Source organism: Struthio camelus, chromosome 3, assembly GCF_040807025.1.
Source record: "Struthio camelus isolate bStrCam1 chromosome 3, bStrCam1.hap1, whole genome shotgun sequence".
Classification (NCBI taxonomy): domain Eukaryota; kingdom Metazoa; phylum Chordata; class Aves; order Struthioniformes; family Struthionidae; genus Struthio; species Struthio camelus.
The window spans coordinates 35,373,883-35,396,257 of record NC_090944.1 but is presented as its reverse complement, the minus strand read 5'-3'; positions in this window follow the sequence as shown (position 1 = coordinate 35,396,257).

Below are 22,375 nucleotides of genomic sequence, written 5' to 3'. Positions count from 1 at the left end.
TCCAATGAATGAAGAATTCATCCAATTATAATTATAAAGAAATGTAACTGTATACAAGAAGAAAATTAAATAATAGAACACAATTAAAGAATAGAAAGTAATGGGAGACTGAAAAGCTGGTCAATTGTTTCTAATAATTCTTAGCGTTGTGAAAGAGAAAAATAGAGCACATGATATTTTCAAGCAGAGTAGCTTTTGGAGAGCTTTTATCATGAGCAGCTGTCACAGATGGGTTATGTTAGTTAAGAATATTCCAAAATAGGAGAAAAAGGGCACGCTTATATAAGTGGGAAGAATATCAGCTTGGTTATAGTACTCCTCTACTAAGAGAATATATACTGTTGGCACTGTCTGTATTCACTTAGACATTAATAAAGGAAGTATAGATCATAAAAACAGAGTTCTAAGCACTTTTTCCCATCTAAAAAACTCACATCTATTCACATGCTCAGTGATTAAACAGAGCACAATACACTATTCTACATATTTCGAGGACTTCGTAGGAGCCTGGATGGGAGACATGCTGAGAAGATCATGAAGCCAAATCCTAAATCTGTTACTCAAAGGATTATATCTTATTGCCACATCTATTTCTGAACTGTATAGATATTTTTATCTTAATGCATTATAAATTGATGTATTTATTCATTTTTATTTGAACCCTTACAGAACTTTAATTAAACAAAACTGTTTCCCACAGAATTAGCACAGACAGCCATAAAACAAAAGATATTAATAATCTGAAAACGACAAAAACTTTGTCTGCCATGCTCTCACATTTTCTGTTTGGTCATGTAAATAAAATTAATTTGAATGCATTCCGCAGTTCCTGTTACAGCACCACTCTTCATGATGCTAGATGAAAATGTTGACTGTATTTGTCAAGTTCACTGCATAGTCACGTGGAAGAACTAACTCGCATCAGAACACTGATTTAAGGAATATTTCCCTAGCCTAATCCATCAGCATAATCTAATAATAAACTATCCATTTCAGTCCTTGCTATCAAGATTATGTCTCTTTATTCTATCTAATATAAAGCATATCAGTGACCAATAATACATATATTATTGCTTTTATATATAGAGGATCTTAACTACTAGACCTTCTGATTCCAAAGTTTGTACTCCTGACTGCTCAGTGATGCACCTTCAATAGAACAGCCAATACATGGTTTCACTTTCTGACTGAAGACAAATCATTTCCCCGGGGTTAAAGTGGAAAATTAACCTTGGTCTTTCATTTCTTGGGTGCATGCCCTAGGCACCAGGATATTATGCAAATGCTAATGGTACTACCATCACTTCTTATCTGAATAACAGCTGTTTGTACCTAATGAGGCAAACACGGTGCTTTAGATGCTTGTGTGATGCTTTAGGTAATTTTAGCACCTGAATCCATCTTGCAGAGTAGCTGAAGGATGTGAGAGGATCAGAAGTCTGATCAGTCTCCTTCGGCTGTGTCCCTCAGGCTCAGGTAGGCTGATGCTATCCATAGCTCCTAAAGTGGCTAACTTTCCAGGTTTATTATATAGGGATGCAGATTATTGACTGAATGTTATGAAACCCATATCCAGAGCTAGCACCTACAAGTCGGATGTGGTTAAGCCTCATCAAAGTGCTCTTTTCAGAATTTGCCCAAACAAGAGAGCTTCACTCACATTCAGCGCACACACATTAAGCTGTATTGTAGTATGAACTGTACAAGCTGGTGGGTGCAGAGGAACAACTGGGGAAAGATCAATCTGCATGCACTGTGCCTATATTGCTTTCCGAAAGAACTGTTTTCTTATCCCTGATATTTTGGTATCCTGAATACACTAGAAAGGGTTCTTTAACTACTGGCCTGACATAACCATTGCCTTGCTTTTGGATTTCAAAGTGGATTAAATAGATTGTTTTAGTAGGCTGGCACAAAATAAAGAGGTGTTAGAGAAATCTACTGAGAGTGGTGGTTGACTGTAATAGGCAGACTAGAATGTGAAAACTCAGGGGATCTCTATTTTGATAATTATCTTGTAAATGGATATTTTCAGTATAAATATGACTGTTGAAATGTGAAAAAAAGGAACAGTTTTAGATGTGTTCCTGAACAATCTTCAGGGCAATATGTTTCTCTAAAAACACACCTTTGCTCTTAAAGGGCTAAGAACTTCATCACCTTTCCAGTTGCCGACATCCTCCTTTATTCAACTTGTCTAAGACACATAACTAACTCATTCAGACGAGTTATAATCAGTCTGTAGTTAGCCTGAAGTTTGCAATAGACGATCAGAAAGCCTTGCGGCCCTGGAAACATATCTATTATTTCTAATATCACTGATCTAATAAATATACATGATCATGATAAAATCCTAGCTCTGTATTACTGAAAATCATAGCCTGAAGGAATCTGTCGGACATCTATTCTTCTTACCATGACTGTAGCTTCTTTTTGGATATCTGCTATGTATAGAGAGTTTTCTAAAGTCTTTTTAAGATAAGGCATGGATGATTCTATATGGGAACTGTCATACAACACATTGTAAAACTTTCTAAAGTTTAAAAAGTTTCACTGTATCAAGAGGTCACAAGGACAGGAGATTTGAGGAAAGGAATGGGTTAGTTTGTTTTTAATAAAGACAAAAGGAAGGGTCAGTAAGTAAGCAATGCATACTAAAGCTACTAAAGAATTAAAAGGTGCAAAATTATAAAGAAAACGATTGTATTTAATACTAACACGTTAGTCCTTGGTCCTAATGACTTTGTATATTTTATGTCCTTTATATGCATTGCAACAATATATTTAGTACTGAAAATAAAATTCTTTTCTGGTAAAACTATTTCACAAAATCACACCTGAGAATCATTCAATGTTTAGGAGACAAAAAGAATGCTAAATAGCAATAGAATTTGCCTTAAACAGCTCGTGCCACCAACACCTAAACAAAATAACAAACTTCAAACAACTGTAAAACTGAATTTGTTTGAATGTGTCAAGTAAACCAATGAGCTGGTAAGAGTGAAATCAGCCATTGAAAGCACATCAAGACAGCACAAAAAGAATTCACTACAACTAAAAGTGGCAGAAAATATCAATGACTTCTACATAGGAGCGAATCATGTGAACAGCTAGTAATCCAAACCCAAAATGTTGCTTATTTATTTTTCTTAATCAGTGTTAATTAAACTCAGAGTAACAAGTTAAGACTTCTGTTTTCCAAAATACAATCATAACGAAATATTCTGGTAACCTATCTTTCAGCTTAACAGAATTTTCTCTTGTTTTTATTGTTTGTTATTTGTGCTGCAGAAGGATCCTGAAATAGCTCTTGCACACCATGATTTTACAAAGTAGTGTACTAGCCCATGCCACATTGCTTTTTTGTTGTTTTTTCCCTTAAACCACAATTTAAAAAGATCTAGCAGCTATGTTTTCAGTCATGTAGCCATAGGGGAAAAGCTAAGAAGAACACATGTGAAAGGGAGCAAAGAGAGCAGCCTTCTTGTTCTCACTTCTCTGAAGTAAATACCATTGTTTGGTAGACCGGAGGAGGAAATTCAGACTATACGTAATATTTTCACCCAATCTCTTGTTCAAAAGCACTAGCATTGTTAACGGAGCTGAAGTTATTCTGCCAAAATACTGTGTATCCCAGGTAATCAGACACAGAATATATTCCTGTAGGTATAATTGAATACTGAAGTAAGTACTTACCTTAGTATAAAATACACTTGGGGAGCATTTTCATTACAACACTTAATCCTGCTGAAATCCGTATGAGTGCCTCAGAATTCCCTCAAAGAGTATCATATTTTCAAAAACAGGTTTGACAGATGCATGATAGGTCATGAAGTATTTAACAGAGATAATACCTTGAAAATATAATTAATTCTACAATGAAATGAATAAAAGAAAAGGGCAGATGCTTCAGTGAAATGCATCTGAAAAGCTACGTATTTGACTAAAGTACCTAAGTAAGACTGCATTTCCAAGAAAAGAGAGGAACAAAGTGGAGGTGAAAAATCAACATTGAGCACACAGCTTTCCAAACACCAATTATTTTAATGTCATTATAGCACTTTTAGGATATGGATTGGTAGAATTATTTTAATTGGATCCTAGAATTAATTCCTAATGCCTATTAAAATGATGTAAATGGTTTATTTTCAAAAATACTGCACTGCACCTCATTACAGGACAAAATACAAAAATTCTGAATAGATTTTCAATTGCTAGATTGATTTAAGAACCAAAACGATTCTGGAACTTTTGGAATCACTTCTGTGAATCTGTGATTCTGTGAACTGTCTTTCTGAGTTATCAATATTTTGGAAAGCAGTAGGTATAGAAATAATTATTTCTATTTGATCACTCCAGGTAGGTTTCCATCTTCTTTCTGAAGAGATTATAAACTATGGAAAGAATGATCAGGTACTAAAATCTGCTAAAAAGATCCATGTCTTCAGATATAAGACATCTCATTGAGTATATGTTTATATTTCCTTGTGTCCAAAAAGAAACATTTTGTTAATATTTGGAACAGATTTTTTTTTTTCCAGCATGGAAAACTGTAGAGATTTTATATAATTACTGAAATTAAAGGGTATAGTGTCTTTTTCCCATTTACACAGTATTAAAATGCTTTAGTGCTAGGTATCTGATTTGCATGACCGCTTATAGTTTTTTCTTAAGTATGCAGTTTGTAAATCCCTTGACTCTGATTGCCTAATAATGGTTGTCAGCTAATCAGAATGGATTAATTTGCATTATTATTATATAGTTCCTTTTCAATAGCCACAAACTGAGTAGACGAATCTCTGTACTGTGTGTGATGATTATAATCCTGAAGCTCTTGAGAATCTCAAGAGCTTGCTAGCAACAAAGATGGTATCTCAGTTTCTCTCCTTCTTCCCTCTCTTCAACACAGGCAACAATCCCCAGCTCAAATCAAGCAAATAGGAGAATTTGCACAGAAGAGAAGCAAAATGTCTAGTTCTGTCTCAGTTAGAATCAGTGGAAGTTTTGCCAAGGATCTCAATAGAAGTAACACTCTCTAAACTTCCTTTCTTCTTCCAGGACAACAAACTTCTTATCTGCACAATGTCTGCCACATAGTTGTGCCTACAGTTAGACTAAGTTAACACTAGGAAAAGTTACATACCCGTAAATTTTGAAAGAGCTTAATAGGGCTTTTAGACACATAATCCCCAGCAAATCAGCAGAAGCTATGCAGCTGAAAGCTGAGGTCCACTCTGGAAGTGGTGTTGAGATACCGTTTTCTTGTATGTTGTATGTATGTGACTGTTAGTAGATAAAATGTGTTTTTATATCAGAACAATGAAGGTAAAATAGACATTGCCTATTTGTAGTATATGCTATTGAGTATCTGAATGAAATAGAACTAGGGGATGGAGGGCTTGTTGAGGGAAGAAGAAAAATATTACTCCTTATAATTCGAAATTTATCTTTAACATCTATGAGTGGCTGAGCTGGAATTTTGATGAGTTTTTGGCTCTGTTGTCTGTTATAGTTTTATTAATAATTTCAAATTTGGAGGAAGAGGAGAAAATATCCACAATGTATATATAATTACAATATAGGTAATTTCAGGCTAGGCTGAAAACACTGAGCCGAACGAACACTGGCCTACCAGCTTACCTAGTGCTGACTTGAAAGCATTGTGCAGATGAGATTCTTGTTCGATTCAGTCTTTTCTTCCTGAAGGAAGAAAAAAAGGCAAGTGTGACATAGTTATGGGATGATCACATCTGCCCATTAGGGACTGGACATCTATCTCTCTTTAAATAGCGCTACTGAACAGCCATCATTTACATTAAAACTCTCAGTCCATTACCAACAGGTGACCTTGTGACCTTAGTTTAAATGCTTCGTATGCCATTACTTTCCTCCCAAGTCATCTACTTTCTTAATACCTTACACTAACGCACTTCAGCATTGTCACACATTTCTGGCTCCTATTCTGGAACACATTTCTTTTTAGGACTACACTCAACTACATGCTTTATTTTAAGCATGCACTTATCTTATGAAATTAAAGTGAAGCATACCATTACTGTTTGCTTTCCATAGAAATAGACTGAACATATACTTATGTGCTTTTCAGTCTGAGGCTCTGAATAATGGGAGTTATTTTTTCCAGTCTATTTCAAACAGAAAAACTAACGTAATCACAAATGCATTGAAATTAAACACTAATAAAGGATCTTCAGAAGAATGCATATATTCATGCTCCCACTTAAAAAAAAAAAGTTTATGATACTTGAAAAAGATACTTGAAGCATTCCAGCTTTCTAAAGCACTGCAGTATGATTTTGCAACGTCTTGTTACCCATTACTGACTAGATTTAATTATACTTTGTCTGTAGTAGAATTACAGTTACAGATGTTTTTTTGCTACTGATTGGAACGTCAGTAATAATTTAATTAGATATTATGACAGTTTCCATGGCTTATAAGTTAACACAGTTAAATTCTCTCTGTAAACTAATTTTGAGAACAAATGTTTCTGTTCAAAGCCTTTTACAGTGGAAATGTTTCAAAGGTAGAAAAAGTTAATTATAAGGCTTCCCCTCCCAACATCTTTGAAGGAGCAAGAACATTTTCCATGGAAATATGGTCAGTCACTGAAATGTCAAAAAGGCTCTAACTGTAGAATATTGAACAGTATATGGAAAGTATATGAAACTTAAACTACCTTAGAATCTGAGTTAAATGGTACTATTTATTTATATAACTATAGTGACCCTCCGTGTGCAGAAGATACGCTTTTTACTATGTGGTTTTCTTGTGTGCAAGAACATTGAATGGCTATATTATATTTAATTAAAAGCAACGGTGGGTCTACCCAGATGTTAAAAGGGCCTGATCTGAACAGTGTGTTGACATCAGATGAATAGGGGAGGCCACCTGCTAGCTCCACTTTTGGCTTTGTGGATGATTTGCATTCCTGTGGCCTGTTGCTCTGCATGATTGCTCTCAGCACTTCACAGCCCCATGAACTGTTTAATATCATGGATACCTTCCAGCCATGCAGGCTATCTCCTTTTGCAACATCAGTGCATAAGAAAGAATGACCACTTGCATGATTTTGATGGGTAGAGTATGATGTTTTCACTTAATATATACCACATCAAAGAAGAGGAAATGTTTTTATATAAATTGAATTAAGATAAAAATTAATCCATTCTTGCCTAAGAACGCTAACAGACTTTTTTTTTTTTCCTTTCCAGAAGATAATGCTCATCACTTGAATCTGAGTACATTACAGTTCAGATAGTAAGTTATATCCTTGCCTTTCCACTCAAGCACAGCATGTTTCTAGTGTAAATATGTAAAATTAAAATAATTCACTAGAGGCACGTACTGGCTCCCTGAACACTGGGAATCCCTTTAGCTGCTTAAGTGTATTCATGAAACCAAATTCACCTATTAGACTGTACATATTGCATAAGGCTGGTGCAGTCCTGATTTCTATCAGCCCTCCAGAAATTGCAAATATTTTTAAGTGAGAGAGAAGAAAAATGGAATCAAAAGAAAAAAAAACCAGTATTTTTCTGGTGAGTAGTATCGAAAGGCAAAATAAAAACTTCAGATGCATGTTTCCATATATCGTCCTCTCTTGAGATTATACTTGCTGTGTAAGACTCAGTGAAAGATTTTAAATGCTTCGCACTTGAAGGTTACGTTATAATCACTCAAGGAGTGGAAGGATACCATTATCTAAAAATAGTCAAAGTTGTTTTCCAGATTCTTTCATTTTTGTTCTGTATTTATTTTCTCAGTGATAAGTTAACTTCATCCAGGAAGTTCTCACTGATATTTCTTTGCAGTTTCTTACATTTTAGTATTAAATAATGTATTTAACAGACATAAAAATCCATTCTGTTATGGTGTGATAAAAGATAAATTCATTTATTCAAGTTCTAGATGTGAAAGCTAAAAGTTACTTTAACTTGCAGTAGACTGGTGGAAATTATGCTTGTTTTTATGTTTCACATATTTTCCATCACGCAGTATGATGATTTAAGGTATAAGACAGAAAAATATAGTGTTAATGCACAGCAGATTTATACATAATTTGTGTGATAATTCTATTTTAACTCAATGTTAAGACATTTTTAAAATATTGAACATTTTTTATCAACTTTTTGCTGTAACTGAACAACAATCTTATTGCCAAATTAGTTACTTAAAACCTAGGATAACTGAGATTAAAGCAGAATTTATACACCTAAATGCCTCTTTAGAAGCCTTACTCTAAAGTGTAGGTTTTCTAACTCCTTACTCTGCTGATTCCTAGCACTAGTGGTGTATAAAATTCCTAAGAACTTAAGTTTATGACATCAAAGTTGCTTGTGTATCTCAAATTTTGCTTCTCAGCATATCCACAGATGACTCTTTCTCAATGCATAAAGAGTATAGAGATTTTATTTGAAAGGCCAGCAGACAAAGTGCACCCAGTATGTATGAGAAATATGGTTTCAATTCCATCCTTTGTCTGAAAGGATTTGAATCTAGCAGTGTTTATAAATCACATGACTTCAGAGGTTTCAGGGAATAGACACTGTCAATTTTGGCTGATTAAGGGTTTTTTATTGACTGGTTAAATACTTACTAGTCAGTGACTGCGATCAAGAAAGTCAGTGACTCCATGGCCTGCCTATTAAAGTGTTCAGAAGGATGAAGAGATGCTATTTCATTCTTTGTCAAAAAAATGAAATATAATTTGGAGAAAATGGAGACACCTAAGACAAGGTATTACCCAGGAAAAGCTATAGCCTAGTGGCTAGGGATCTTCTTCAGTTAAATAGAAGGGTTCAGGTCTGCTTAGGCAGAATTTGAACCATAATCACTCGATTACTGGCTGAGTAGCAGGTACTTGGTTGCTCGGGTTTTCTTGCTAGAAAGAACTGCTACTGTGAAATGCCATTGGTGAGAAGAATCTCTATCCAATCTGCAATGAAGTATCCAAAGCCTTAAAAGGGATGAAGCTGAAGACAATCTCCTCTTTACAGTATTTTCTATTAACTACTTTTTCTGATCCCAGGTCAACATCTCTGCTTTCTGTGAATCCCGTTCTTGGGTCCCAGGTTCTGCCCTGGTATTGAATCGGAAATCTAACATGTGGCTGTGATTCTCCCAGGGAGTTGCATTCTGGTGCTGAATATTCTGAATTGCAGAACTTGACTATTACTGCTTTTTATTTTTTTTCCTGAAGAAACAGTCCCAGCATGAGGCACTGTACAGAGAAAAGGTTAGATCCCATAAACACTTACACTGGGACTCATACAAGTGTCTACAGATACTTTAGGGATGAGGCTGCACTTAGGACCATCTGAGGTGTTGTGGGGAGTCCAAGACAGGTGCAGGAGGTTGACAGATATCACAGGACCTGCAGGAAACTCTTCTGGACTGGCAGCTAGGAGACTATGGCATCTCAAATGGCACTGGGCACTTGTAAGCAAGCATGTAAGTTTAGGCAGCTGAATCTCAATCAGGGTGTTCAAGTTCCCATGATAGTTGGTGGCCATCTAGTTGATGTAGCCTAGGGAGTGAATTAATTTACTTGGTGCCTGGGACTTACTCTTCCACCTCTGCTGGCTAAGTCTTCACTGGCTGCCTAGCATACACGTAGACAAATACATGTAGATACATAAATTTAAGGTGTCTTAATCGTGCACTGAATCTTATCATTAATTATGACATTTTCCTTTATTTCCATTGTAGTCAGTGAAACTATATGGATATAGAGAACACATTGCGACAAATACAAACGTTGTAAGCCACCTATTTGTAAGGTGACCAAGGAAGCCAGGTATTGTACACTCACACTTCACAAAGACTACAATCACTTATGCACATCTTCGCTATAACATCATGGAAGTGTACAGAGAAGAGAATATATTGATATTATTCCCCCAATGAGCTGGCTTGAAGCAGCAGATTTAACTATGACCTACTACAGCTCATGTCCACTATACTTCTGGAGGGGCTGTGCAGTCCTAGCAAAGCCAACGGCCTCGAAACCGATGGCAAATTAAAGTTTAATATGTACTGCAATTTGTATCTGTTAGAATCCTACATCACTTCCCCATCATAACTGTGTGTTAACTGCCATTACATCCAAGTATATGAAGTAATAAATAGGTCCCAAGTGCCAAGTAAATGCTAAAAAAATTTGAGGCATTTCTTCTCCATGTGGGAACCATCTCTAAAGAACTATACTTCTGTAAAAGGAAAGTTATTACTGTTGCTCTGCAAGTGTTTTCCTTCACTAGAAAGCTGCTATAGAGAATGACAAAGGGTTTACTCTTTTGTTGAGTGCTCTGCAAGTACTGTGCGCCTTCCTCAGATACAGCTTTGCAGATGGAAATGTTTGAGGCGAGGCAGAATGCTTTGCTGAATTGTAACCTGCTATAACATGAGTTTTCTTCTCAGCCTAATTTTCTCTGCTTTGCACTACTCAGGTGCTGCAAAACAGCTGTTGAGCTAGCTGACCTATGAAGATTTAAATTCTCCTGACTGCCTGAATCCCCATGTTGATGGAAAAGGACTGCAAAGCTGAGTACCACTTGATTTTAGCCATGAAAGAGAGGAGTGGGGTTTCCCTGAAGAGGTGATGGTCCAGAGCATTCCTGTGCTCCACTACTGCCTATATCTTTGGTTCTATATACAGACTTGTATAATTTTGAGGCAGAGCTAACTTCTAAATGACTTCTGCTGAACCTCAAGAACACTAAAGTGACATAAAGGCATCTTTGCCACCCAGTACATGACAGAGGATTATGTTTAATCAGCCCCAAGTAAGGAATTTAAGTAAAAGAGAAGATTATATAAATTTCACTTCTTAAACAAATACTAGATTATCATCCCTTTGACCATATCACTGCGACAGCTTTGTGATAATATCTCCAAGTATATCCAAAACATGATAAGGAATTGGCAGTGTTTTTGTTTTCTTGTTACAGCAAATGGAGTGGTAAGGCATTAGGATAACTACTGCTAAGCATTGCCATTGTATATATAAGGACAGGGTTGAGGGGCACCATGCTCTTTACTGCTTATCTTTGTCTATTTTTAAGCAAAGTGTTAATTGAGTGCAAATGTGTCTGATTCTGTGATGTAAAGAACTGCTCTTTGTTGACAGTCCTTAGTCTTTTGATTGGTTATTTGGTATTGACCAGCTGTGGCCTTGAGTGATGAAACATCTTAAAATATGAACTGTGCTTTCTTCAAAGTGTGTATTTTGCCTTCTATATGGTGAAGCAATCAAACACTTAAGGCTAGCTTACAGGAAGAGAACATTGCTATAATAAGTACTGGCGGGCTTAGTTCAAGGGAAGAGAGGATGCTGAGGAATGTTAAAAGCAGACACTGTTATCACTCCCTTTGAGTACTGAGTTTACCTTCACGTATAGCTGCTTCAGATCCTCCCCCTCTAACCTTGAAGAAAGCCTTTCACAACTCTGGTGACACAATGTAAGGAAGGTGTAACACTGGGACAGGACAGGAGGGGAATACCCCTATCTTCTCTTCCCAGACTTTCTGGGTAACATTAACTTTTCTAAAAACATGCCTTTATGATAACAAACAACCCACCCTTAGAAAAATGTCAAGATAGTTTCATGTAAGTTCCCATCTTTGGAAAATAAGAAAATATACTGCAGTTCTTGAGTGATACGTGTTGACTTCTCCCCATGCTAACTTGTAGGGGATCAAATATAGTTTCACTGATATTCTGATATGAGATGAATATCAGGATTGGATTTTTTTTTTTTTTTGAGGAAGAACTTCTTCGTATCTTTCTGCAGTACAAAATCAAAAACCTTAGGACCTTCCTGGTTACAAAACAACAAACTGGCCCATACCCTGCCCCCTGCCCCCCCCAAAAAACACACACTTAGGCGCTGACCAAAAGCTCACTGAAGTTTCCTGGATCAGGCCAACGGCACATTCATTTCAGCTGAGCTACTCAAAATGGATGAGAGTTCACAGCACCGAGCTCTGCTTAGATACTTGCCCCGTATAGTTAAAATACCTTCCTCTCTCCCCGCCAGAATACAAATTTTAACTAGTATTCTATCTGATGTGTGTTTGTGAGAAGTGTCTCCCAAGGCTTCTTCTCCTTCCTTGAGAAATAAATAAAACAATCATATTTATTGTGCACACCAGTGGGATTCTTGTTTCATAGCTCTTCTGGAATAGTAGCTGCCTATTCCCATCTCTCAAACCAGCTCACTTAGCTTCATTTTGCTCCACTGGGAGCGGCCGAAGCCTTCTGTGAGTCTCTCCTTCTGAGAAGGTTTTGGTTCCATCAATCTCTGAATTGTATTTCTCAGCTGGTGAAGGAAAGTTCTCTCCAAGCTTAATCATTTTACCTGCTACCCTAACTCCCTCTCTGTAGAAAAGATGGGTCCCCTGCTATCATGTCTCCCTCATCAGTGTGTTGCTAAGCTTCACTTGTGTAGCAACAATGTACACATCAACAGCTGGAAACTGATTGTTATGGGAAGAAGTTAGGCCCAACTGATAACTTCCTGAGCCACAAAACCAAACCACACCACAGCAAAAAACCATGATTTTTAATAAAAAAAAATCTAGATTTTTTTATTAAATACTAGATTATTGCTTTCTTATTTGCAGTGATTACATGAACTGACTGCCTTCAAATTTCAGTCTTTCTCATTCACATACGCATAACACATTTAGACGAATACGTGAGGCTTCGGCTTGCATGAACCTATCTGGTAACTTGGTATCAATAATAAAGCTAGAAAAAAATAGGACTTGATACTTTTTTCTGCAAATCTTCAATTAGGAAGAAGACACTTTAAGACATTGCTTAGGTAACACAGAGCAGATCATCATTACAGCTTTGCATCTGCTATTGCTGGTGAGAGCCAGGAAAGATAATAACTCAATGATGAGCACGAGGGTAGGCTACACTCAGGTTTCTTGCAACTGGCGATTGAAAAAGTATTAGAAAAAGGGAGAGAGGGGAGGAAAAGAAGATGGTAGAAATGCAGCATACTATTCCTTTCACTTCCAAAAGGAGCTCTGAAAAAACGAGATTGTACTGACAACTTACAGTGAAGAGCCTTGTCTGCCAAACTGAGGATCATTTTCCACCCTTAAGCTTCCTGCAATTCTGTAATTTTTCAGCTAAATCAACATAGTAGAACACCCACCTAATGAAGCAACCAGTACACGATATTACCAATGCTCTGTTTCTTTAGCTGGTTTCAAGGACACTGGAAAAATGAATTTACCCAAGGATTTGTGAGGTTTTTTATTTGTTTGTTTCTGCCTGATTTATTAATGGATTATTATCTCCTTGGCCTGTGCTGGATGAAAGAACGTTATTTGTGTGAGTGAAGAGAGCAGTGCTGTGCTGTGTAAGAAGGGAATTTTAGCTATGGCAAGGGAGATGTGAGACAAGCACCATAATTCCCTCCTGCTTCCCTCCAGAGACATCAGCAGCAGTAAGGTCAGGAAGACTGTAAACCTGCTTATGCAAATGACTGCAGTTAGCCTGGCTTGCCACAAAACAGAGCTATTTCTTTTTAGACATCTGACATAGCTCTGTAGAGATGGCAATTCATCAAGCTACAGTTCATGAGGATAATAGAGTGATATCCAAAAATTTTCAGTAAAATTGAGGAATAGTTACATAACAATTACAGCTAAACCAAAACGACAAAGTTATTGTCTAAAGCAACAGTGAGGTTACACTGTGGCTGGATATAGCTCGCATGAGATGGCTAAAAATCTTTGTGGAACTAGCAAAGGAGTTTCGATGATGTTGGTTTTTGACGGGAAGAAGGTTTATTTTTGTTTTTTCCTTTGCACTGAATGTGAAAAAAATGTGTTTAAGATCCTGTTATCAGAAAGACATGCTACTCCTAAGCCACTTTGCTGTGGTTAATTACCCAGTGGAAATAGATTACCTTTGAGGATTAAATTTTTTTTTTTCCTCTGCTAGTTATGCGTACATTAGCAGGTATCCCGAATCTGGACTATCTCTTCTTGAAGCATGATTATGGTTATCTACAGTCATGAAGGACTGTGCTCTTCAGAGTTAAGAAGGCAGAGCAAAGGTCAATGGAAGCTCAGCTCATGACTTTTTACTATCCGCTTTTTCTTCAGCACACAGTGTGAGGAAGTCCAAGCTGTGGTGTTTCAGTCTCTTGAATGTCTTTTGGCTTTCATTTTGGCTTGAATTTAAGACTGGATAACTGTTTTAAAGGACATTTGAATTCAGCGTCCTTTGTAGCATACTATTCTGTGTCTGTTTAAGAGGTGTTCCATGTGCTTTTGGCAGATGATATTTCCAACCATTTTGAAATGTTTAGAAGGCCAGTTTTCTGAACCGGCTGCTGCTGTATGTGCGCTAATTAAAATTTAGGCTTTTGTAGTTATGGCTTAAGTTCAGCAGCTTAGTTTTACTTTGCTGTGAAAATCATAGCCAAAATAAAACACCCTGCCAAAAACCAAACAACGGAGGAAAAAAAGGAATATATAAATTTAGTATTTTTACAGTTTATCTTTTTATATTTGGAAGACTTCATTTGCTTCTCTTTGCACTGCTGGGAGGCAGCAAAATCTGTTCTCACTGTACCAACGTGGGAAGCTCTCGGCCCAGAACGTGCTATTGCAAAAGAACAACGTTGTTAATTATTGAGTAAATGAAAACACCAGGGCTGAGCCTAGAATCAGAAAACTGAATCTTTATAAGCTTATATGTTTTAACACTCCCCACTGTCACATGGAAGGTATGAAGAGAGAAAAGCTGTTTTGCCTTCCTGCATTATGTAAAATATATACCTACGTAAGTAAGATGTGGTGACATACGTGGATGCCCTTTACTTCTTCTCCGTTTTACTCATTAGAAAATGCAAATAGAAGCTGTAATGGCAGAGCATGGGGCAAGGCTTACAATTCAGAGGATCTTGAGTTGCTTATCTTTATCCTTAACCTTAAACTAGTGCTATTTATTGGACAATTATAACTGATACTCAGACACTCTGGGAAGGGAACAGGTCACAGTCCCATAGATCTGCCAGTCCCACACAAATCATATATCATATCATATCATATCATTTCATACCATATCATATTTCCTATCTGTCAGCCCCCTCCAAAAGTCTCACTACCTTCAGGTCCAAAAGACAGTTGTTTATGAACCTGAATCACTCCTCAAATGAACTAATAATGAAGATGCCATAGGGGGACCGTTCTTAGCAAACGTTTATAAAGGACGGTTCTCTGATTATGCCTGGTGCTCCTTTCACTAGTGGACAAGTATCCTGTGTGTGATTTAAATATAGTGGATACAGCTACCTTGATGTTTATATACTGGTATATATTCACATATATATGTGTGACTGCTGTGCAAACTCATGCCCAAATATGAATAATAAAAAGCATACCTGAACGTTTGTGTGTGTGTGTGTGTGTGTGTGTGTGTGCGCGTGCGCGCGTGTATTTCTCCTCTGAAAATATATTCTTTGAAATCCTAGTTTAACACATTTTCACACATACAGAGAAGGAAGCGTTTCTTCTGACTTAACATGCATTGTTAATATGCATTAAGCATCATCCTCCAAGTCATATGGTTGTAAAATCCAACTGGACTAAATAGGTATTCTTTGTACGTAAGAGCTGCTACATTTATTTATATTTTTAAATTTACATTAAAAAATTTAGCTAATGCTTGTTTATTAGTGTAATATAGTACTGTTTTATAGAACAAAATGATAATAACATTGAATCTGCTCAAATCCTGGAGGTGTTTGATGAACTGATGGACTCAGGGCTTTTAAGTTTAAAGCTTTCCTTTAAAGCTGGCAGGTAGGACATTCAGGTGTTTGCTCAAACACTGCTATTTTAGCTAATTAGACCTGATGACATAATGAAATGACTTTCTTTTTGCCTCCTTATTCAAAAATATTAAGTATCTTAAGTTAAGAGTGCTCAGCACCTCCCAAAACAGTGTCCTTAAGCTGCACAGTCATACAGTTGCGTTTTATTAAGCTAACACTAAACATATACTTTTCAGATTTGGAATAAATGTTATATTGCTCACATGTTACAGCGGTTTGCTGTTTTCAGGTTTGTCACTTTTGCCTCACAGTAAGACGCCAGTTTACAAGATTGCACGACTGGCAGTACCTTGGTAAAACTAAATGCATTGCAGACGTGCGCTAAGCAGCCATCGCCACACAGCTTCCCCTTTGCACTTTGTTTCTGATCGGCCACACCAGGGTTATTACAGGCCTGAGCCTCTCTTGAGCAAAGCCTACCAAATGTGCTGAACTCTGTCAAACTTGCGTGGTGAGCCTGTGAAGTATTCATCTGTTGTGAGGCAGGTTTTACATATAAGGAGGCTTTTGCCTAAACAAAATGTATCAAATTGAAAGCAGTTGTAATTTGGAACATAAATCATACATCAAATAACATAAGTGTAGTTTGCTTGTCATGTGGAAAAGATGTATAAATGGTATTTTGCTGAAAAATACGCAGGTAGAGGTAAAATGTAAAATCAAACGCTTGCTTTAAAGAAAGACTGTGCTTTATTTGACAAAATATACTTTATCATTAAGATTAATATAGATATCCAAAACAGTATGTGTCTGCAAAATTCCAGAATGTTTTAAAATAGATTCCTGCTGGAGGGAAAGGCCTATCTCAGACCTGTTTTAGCATTCTGTGGCTTGTGGATCGGGGTTTAAAAAGTTTACATCTCAGTGGGAAATGTCCTTTATCATCTCCTTTCACAGCAGGTGAGTCTGTCAAATGTGAAGAATGATATCAAGAAGACTCATTCCAGCCCACTTTATCTTTTAGTCTGGTTTTGGTTTATTAAACTTTTTGAACAGTTCATCAGGTTAGTCACGAAGCTTTATTCTCTATTATTACACTAATTTTAAAATGATACTATTTTGTCTGCAAGAATAATGAGAAAAAGTCATTGGGGATCAGCTGTGTATATATGGCCCCTCCTTTACTCATGCTCTCATGGGGCGAATTAGTCATGTGCTGGTTTAACACATCCCTACAGGCAACATCTTATTGCTTAAGGTTCAGAAATATGAATAATAAAACTAGACCATAAGCTATTTAGCTTGCTAGAAATTAAATTTAACAGCTTCAGCTCATGAATCCAGCTGTAAAAGTACATACAAGGCATTAAATTAACAGGAACACATGGAAATCTACAGGATCATATTCCAGAGGAACCAAGTTTTCTGTTTGTCTTACCAGATAATCTGGTAAAACTAGACAAAATAGGTTTTTTTTTTTTTTACATTAACCTTTTCATTCCACTAACAAAATCCCTCTTCGAAACAACTTTAATGCTGTAGAACAATATTCGTAGCCCTGACCTGTCGTCTCATAATAATACCAAATCTCCAAACTAGTCAGCTCGTCCCTGTAGCAGAAAAAAACATTAGCATTTAGGAAGGATTAATGTGCCAAAGGGATTATCTATTTTTTTCCAAATGTACTGATTAATTTCATGAAAGACATCACTGGCTCCGCCCACAAACTTGTTGTGCATATCCTTTGACCATCACAGTCACAGTAATGCTACAGTATTAATATTTGAGAATATACCCTTATAGACAAAAATAAATCAAGAAATTATTGCCTTTCAAAAAAAAAAAAATTCCAGTCCAAAAAGAATTTGTTTTTTTGCAAAGCAGGGACATTGCTGTTGTTACTGACCCTATGCAGAAAACACTCAGATACCGTAGTAATAGTTAGCAGTCTGAAATTCCAGGGTTGATATGAGTGGTTTCACTGATATCATTGTAAGGTATATTTGAGCCTTTTGTGCCAGGAGTTTCATGTAAGAAGATCCTGTGCTTAATGCTGTGACTGATCTTAAGGCAATGATGAGTGAGAAAGTAAGGGTGACAGTGTATTGGGCTTTACAGAAAGGTGAGTTTTGAATCTATTGTATCAGTGAGGATATATTGGGGTAGGCCAGGTTAAGAGCAGAAACGAACATCTGGCATCTTGTCTTCCTCCAGATCCTGCAGGCAACACCTGCACAAAGGCCAAATACTGTGTCATTACGCAGGACTTCAGGATTTCTCATTGTATGAGGAAAATAAAGTGCATTTTCTCCCTTGGGGCAAATCCTAATTCTGCTTCTGAGGCCAAGAAGCCTCCTTCTGCCTTGTAATTGTGTTTTGGCAGCACAAGTCAGGACAACAGACTTTCCTGGTAAATCTCTGTACAGACCAGTGTGCCAGTAATGGCTAAGAATGGGAGCAAGGCCAGTGATCATGCTAGCCCCAGTTCTTCATTCTGCAGAATACTGAGCGATACAAGGAATGGGATGTTGTGATTACGTATATGATGCCTCAAAAAAGACACACTACTATCAAAGTCTTGTGTCTTATCTTGCATAAAGCCAGTTTTCCCATGTTGCCTAGAGACTGCTTATATAGTGGCTGCTGGGCAGCCTATTTTAGGAGAAAGTTTATTTCATCACAGCCACATATCCTTCAACCTCATTGTCTTCTGACATCATTCCTCATGCCCTTATATTGCTGTTGCTAGGGGACACGTTATCTGTCGTAAAATCACAGTTGAAAACATGTTCAAGCTATTCTGTTGTCAACTGTTTAAGTTGCTTGTCATGCTTACTGTCTTTTCAGCTACTATATACAGCCTTATCTTTTGTAGTAGAGATGGAAGAGCTTAGTTATGGCACTGTAAAAGGGAGCAGTCAAGCCTTACTTTAAAAGTTTGATCTAATTAGTGTTCTTAAATGAAGGTTGAATGGCAATATTTATATGAATATTTCTATGAAATATAGATACATACAAACTACATTAGGTGTAAAGTCTAGCTTTACAGTAACCCATCTCAGGATCTGTGATCCATTAATTATTCTAAGAAATATGATATTGTCCAATAATGAAACCTGGTCATAGGGGAAACTATCTAATTCTACCAAGTGTCAGCTGCGTAAATACTTGTTATATTTCATAACCTTTGTTTTATAGCGGTCCTATATTTTAATGCATATGGACACTAGTCCTTCCTAGAATTCTGCTAAGTTCTTAGCCTCCATGATATTTTATGCAAAGATAACAATCCGCACTAGTTAAGAATTGGCTAAATATGTATTGAAATAAAAATATTTTTATCAGTCTGAAATGTTCAGCCGGCCATGAAATTCATCCTCATTTCTATGCTTTAAGGGAAAAATGTGACATACTCAATTTTAACCTTGCTTAGAAAATCATACTTTTCTGATTTGTCATGATAACATATGTTAGGAATCAAAGGAATCATTTGCTTCCTTAATGGTATGGGAATATAATTTGCAGTTTGTTTTTAAAAGCTGTATCACTATTTTCAGATATCATTCCTCAGGAAACATGTTTTCAATTAACCCTTCCCCCCCCCTTTTTTTTTCTCTCAGGCTAGCTACACTACCTATTTAAGCAGGATACATTAATTTTTTGTCATAAAGATACTTCTCAAACACCTTTTCTGCCATTCCTTTTTTTATGGAATCACTTATACAGTTTGTAAAATAATAGGTCACTTATTTTAATGATGCCCAGTTCATCTGTAAGGTGTATCTCATTGATTCTTGACTTTATTCGCTATACAGAAAGACAGATAAGACCCATTGGCAGTTAAGATTCATACTACTTTAATGGTTGTAATTAATTCCTGTATTCCATGTGTGTATATTGTACCAGCTGCATTATAATTCATGATAGTGCATTTCAAATACATCACATTTTGAAAATAACACAATAATTACTTTGTTTAACAGCCCATTTATGTTTCGATGGAAAGATCTCAAAAGTGTCTGAGCAGACCAGAGGATTAAGAGGGGTGGTGAACTATTCATCATGCAGTGAATGTGCTCCTTAATTTAGCAGATTGCTTCACATCTTCCAGCAGAAAAGGCGCTTGAACTGTTTTTGCCTTTTCCATACAACTCTCTTACGGGTGGAGCTTTCATCAGTGTTAAGACTGAGTTGCTTCTAGTTAGAAGTCCACCTCCCACTTTGGGTGCTCCACCCAGTCCTCAGCTCTGAGAGCTTGACTTTGATCTCCCTTCTGTTTAAGCACGGTTTATCTCACTCTCTCTGTAGCATAGCACTCTTTAAACACCAGAGCAATGATTGGCTAAGATATCTAATGAAGGAAAGCAGAGATTATTTCTTGGTTTTCTTAAAAGGTTTTCTGCAAGGCATCTACCCCTATACACCTAATAAGATCATTCATAAAGTCTAGTTACCACACATACATAGAGAACAGCACTTTTTGCCTACAGATTGTTCCTAGCTGTTTCTCTCTAAGAGAAACAGTGCTGGCTATTCTGTATCATTATTGTAAATGGAAGGCTTTTAAGAGCTCATTATTTTCTGATTTATCTTACCTTTCCTGCATTTCTGCTCTCTTTTGGAATTTTGATAAATTGGGACAGGGACTGTGTTTTATTTTGTCTGCATACAGCCAAGCTCAAAACAAACATGCAAGTACTGTTGTACTTCCATACGTTCGTAATTAGCATCTTATTTACTAGCAGAATGATCTCTTGCTGGAAATTGTCATTTTAGTAAAACCAAAACACCCCACAGGTACAACAGCATTCCTTCTGAACTAGTATTCTGTGTACTAGCATTCTGTGAATTTCCTATCCTTAGTATAAAAAGCATATCAACTGGACATGTAATCTATGAAGTGCAGCATCCTGTCCATGATAGTAGCCAGTACTAGACGTTTTAGAGAAAGGTGCACAAAATCCTTACAGTAGACAGAGGTTGGGTTACCTCTCTGTTAAGAAGGTGTCATCCTAAGCCCTAATACTTAGTTTGTCTGAAGCTCTAAAGAATGAAGTTTTATGTTCATTCCAGAACTCGTCTTTAGTGTCTTACTAAATTTTATTCTTTGCGAATATGCTTGTTGTGGAGCAATGGCAGGAACTGTAGTGTGTGGGTTCCAGATGTAGGTTCAGCATTGTTTCCCATACTGGAGCAACATGCCAAAGCAAAATGTGCTCTGAGTGAACGGGATAATAAACTGCTTAGCTGTTAGCCCTCAGCAAATATAAACGAGCAAAACACAGACAGAAAATTGTATTTCTCAATAGTTTTAGAAAATAAATAGATATTCACTGGCACAACAGAGGGAGTGTTCCTGACTCCAGGCTATCCTACCGCTAAATTCCAAGTTCTTGCTGCAAGACATGGAGATGTCTGTGTTCTTACAATTTGTTGGACGTACTTTTGTAATGGAAAAAAATTGGCAATTTAAATATAGTGGTCACTATTTCAGGCACAGAATTACCACGGTAGAAGAGGTAATGGGAACACAAGTCCATTGTCCTGAGAACGTGTGGTGACAACGCTATGGCCGGGAGCAGGAAATTCAGGCTAATGAGGCTGAAAGAGCAAAAGTCTCTCTGGGACCAATTGTGAAAGAAAGTTAAAGCCTTTCTTCCTGGCTGTGGTGCATCAGAGCAGTCCTACTACCTCTGTGGCTACAACACTGCCTCTGCTGCCTGTGTTGGGCCTTCTGATGCCCCATGGTTACTTGTTCCCCATCCTTCCTGTTCCTCAAAAAACCCACGGAAAGAAGACTATAAGAACTCAATCTACCTCCATTAACACTACAGTCACATACATCTCTCATTGCTCTCTCCTTGAGCTCTGAATTATGAATCTGATTTATAATAATTGACACATCGTGTCAAATTATGTTAACATGGTATGAAACACCTCAGAAACTTAAACAGAAGAAGTGAAGGAGAGGAAAAAATGTTTTCCAAAAATAATAAAGAATAATTTTAATCCTGAAAGCCCATTTACCTGTTGTCCTCAAGGGAAGCTATAGCTTTTTAAGCATCTCTCTGCACTAAGATCAGCAATACTCAAAGGTCAAAGAAAAGTCAGAGCTGTAATAGTAATGTATTACCATAGAACTTAAAGAAATACTCTATGCATTGTTTTTAATTCCTGATTCCTTATTACTCAAATTCCTGGCTGTATAGTGATCCAGTGTCAACATTTGGTTTGGCATTTAGGATTCTCTCCTAGGAAATGGGAAGTGTAGGTTCAATACCCTTAAGGCTTCTTAAACCCTGAGCCAGGAACTTCATGGCTATTTCTCTGTGCTTAATGTTTTCTGTTGGTCAAATTTCAGTGGCTACTCACTCAACATGGGGACATACAGCACTGTCTAGAAGAGATACCTTAGCTTCCTTTATTGCAATGGAGAAGTAAGACTGTAGCTAAGCTGCTCTGAATAACGCCTCGGGACAACTAGCTTGGACACCTAGCTCACCTTACTCTGTAGAAAAATTCAGCTTAGGCAGTCTAAAACTCTCTAAAGT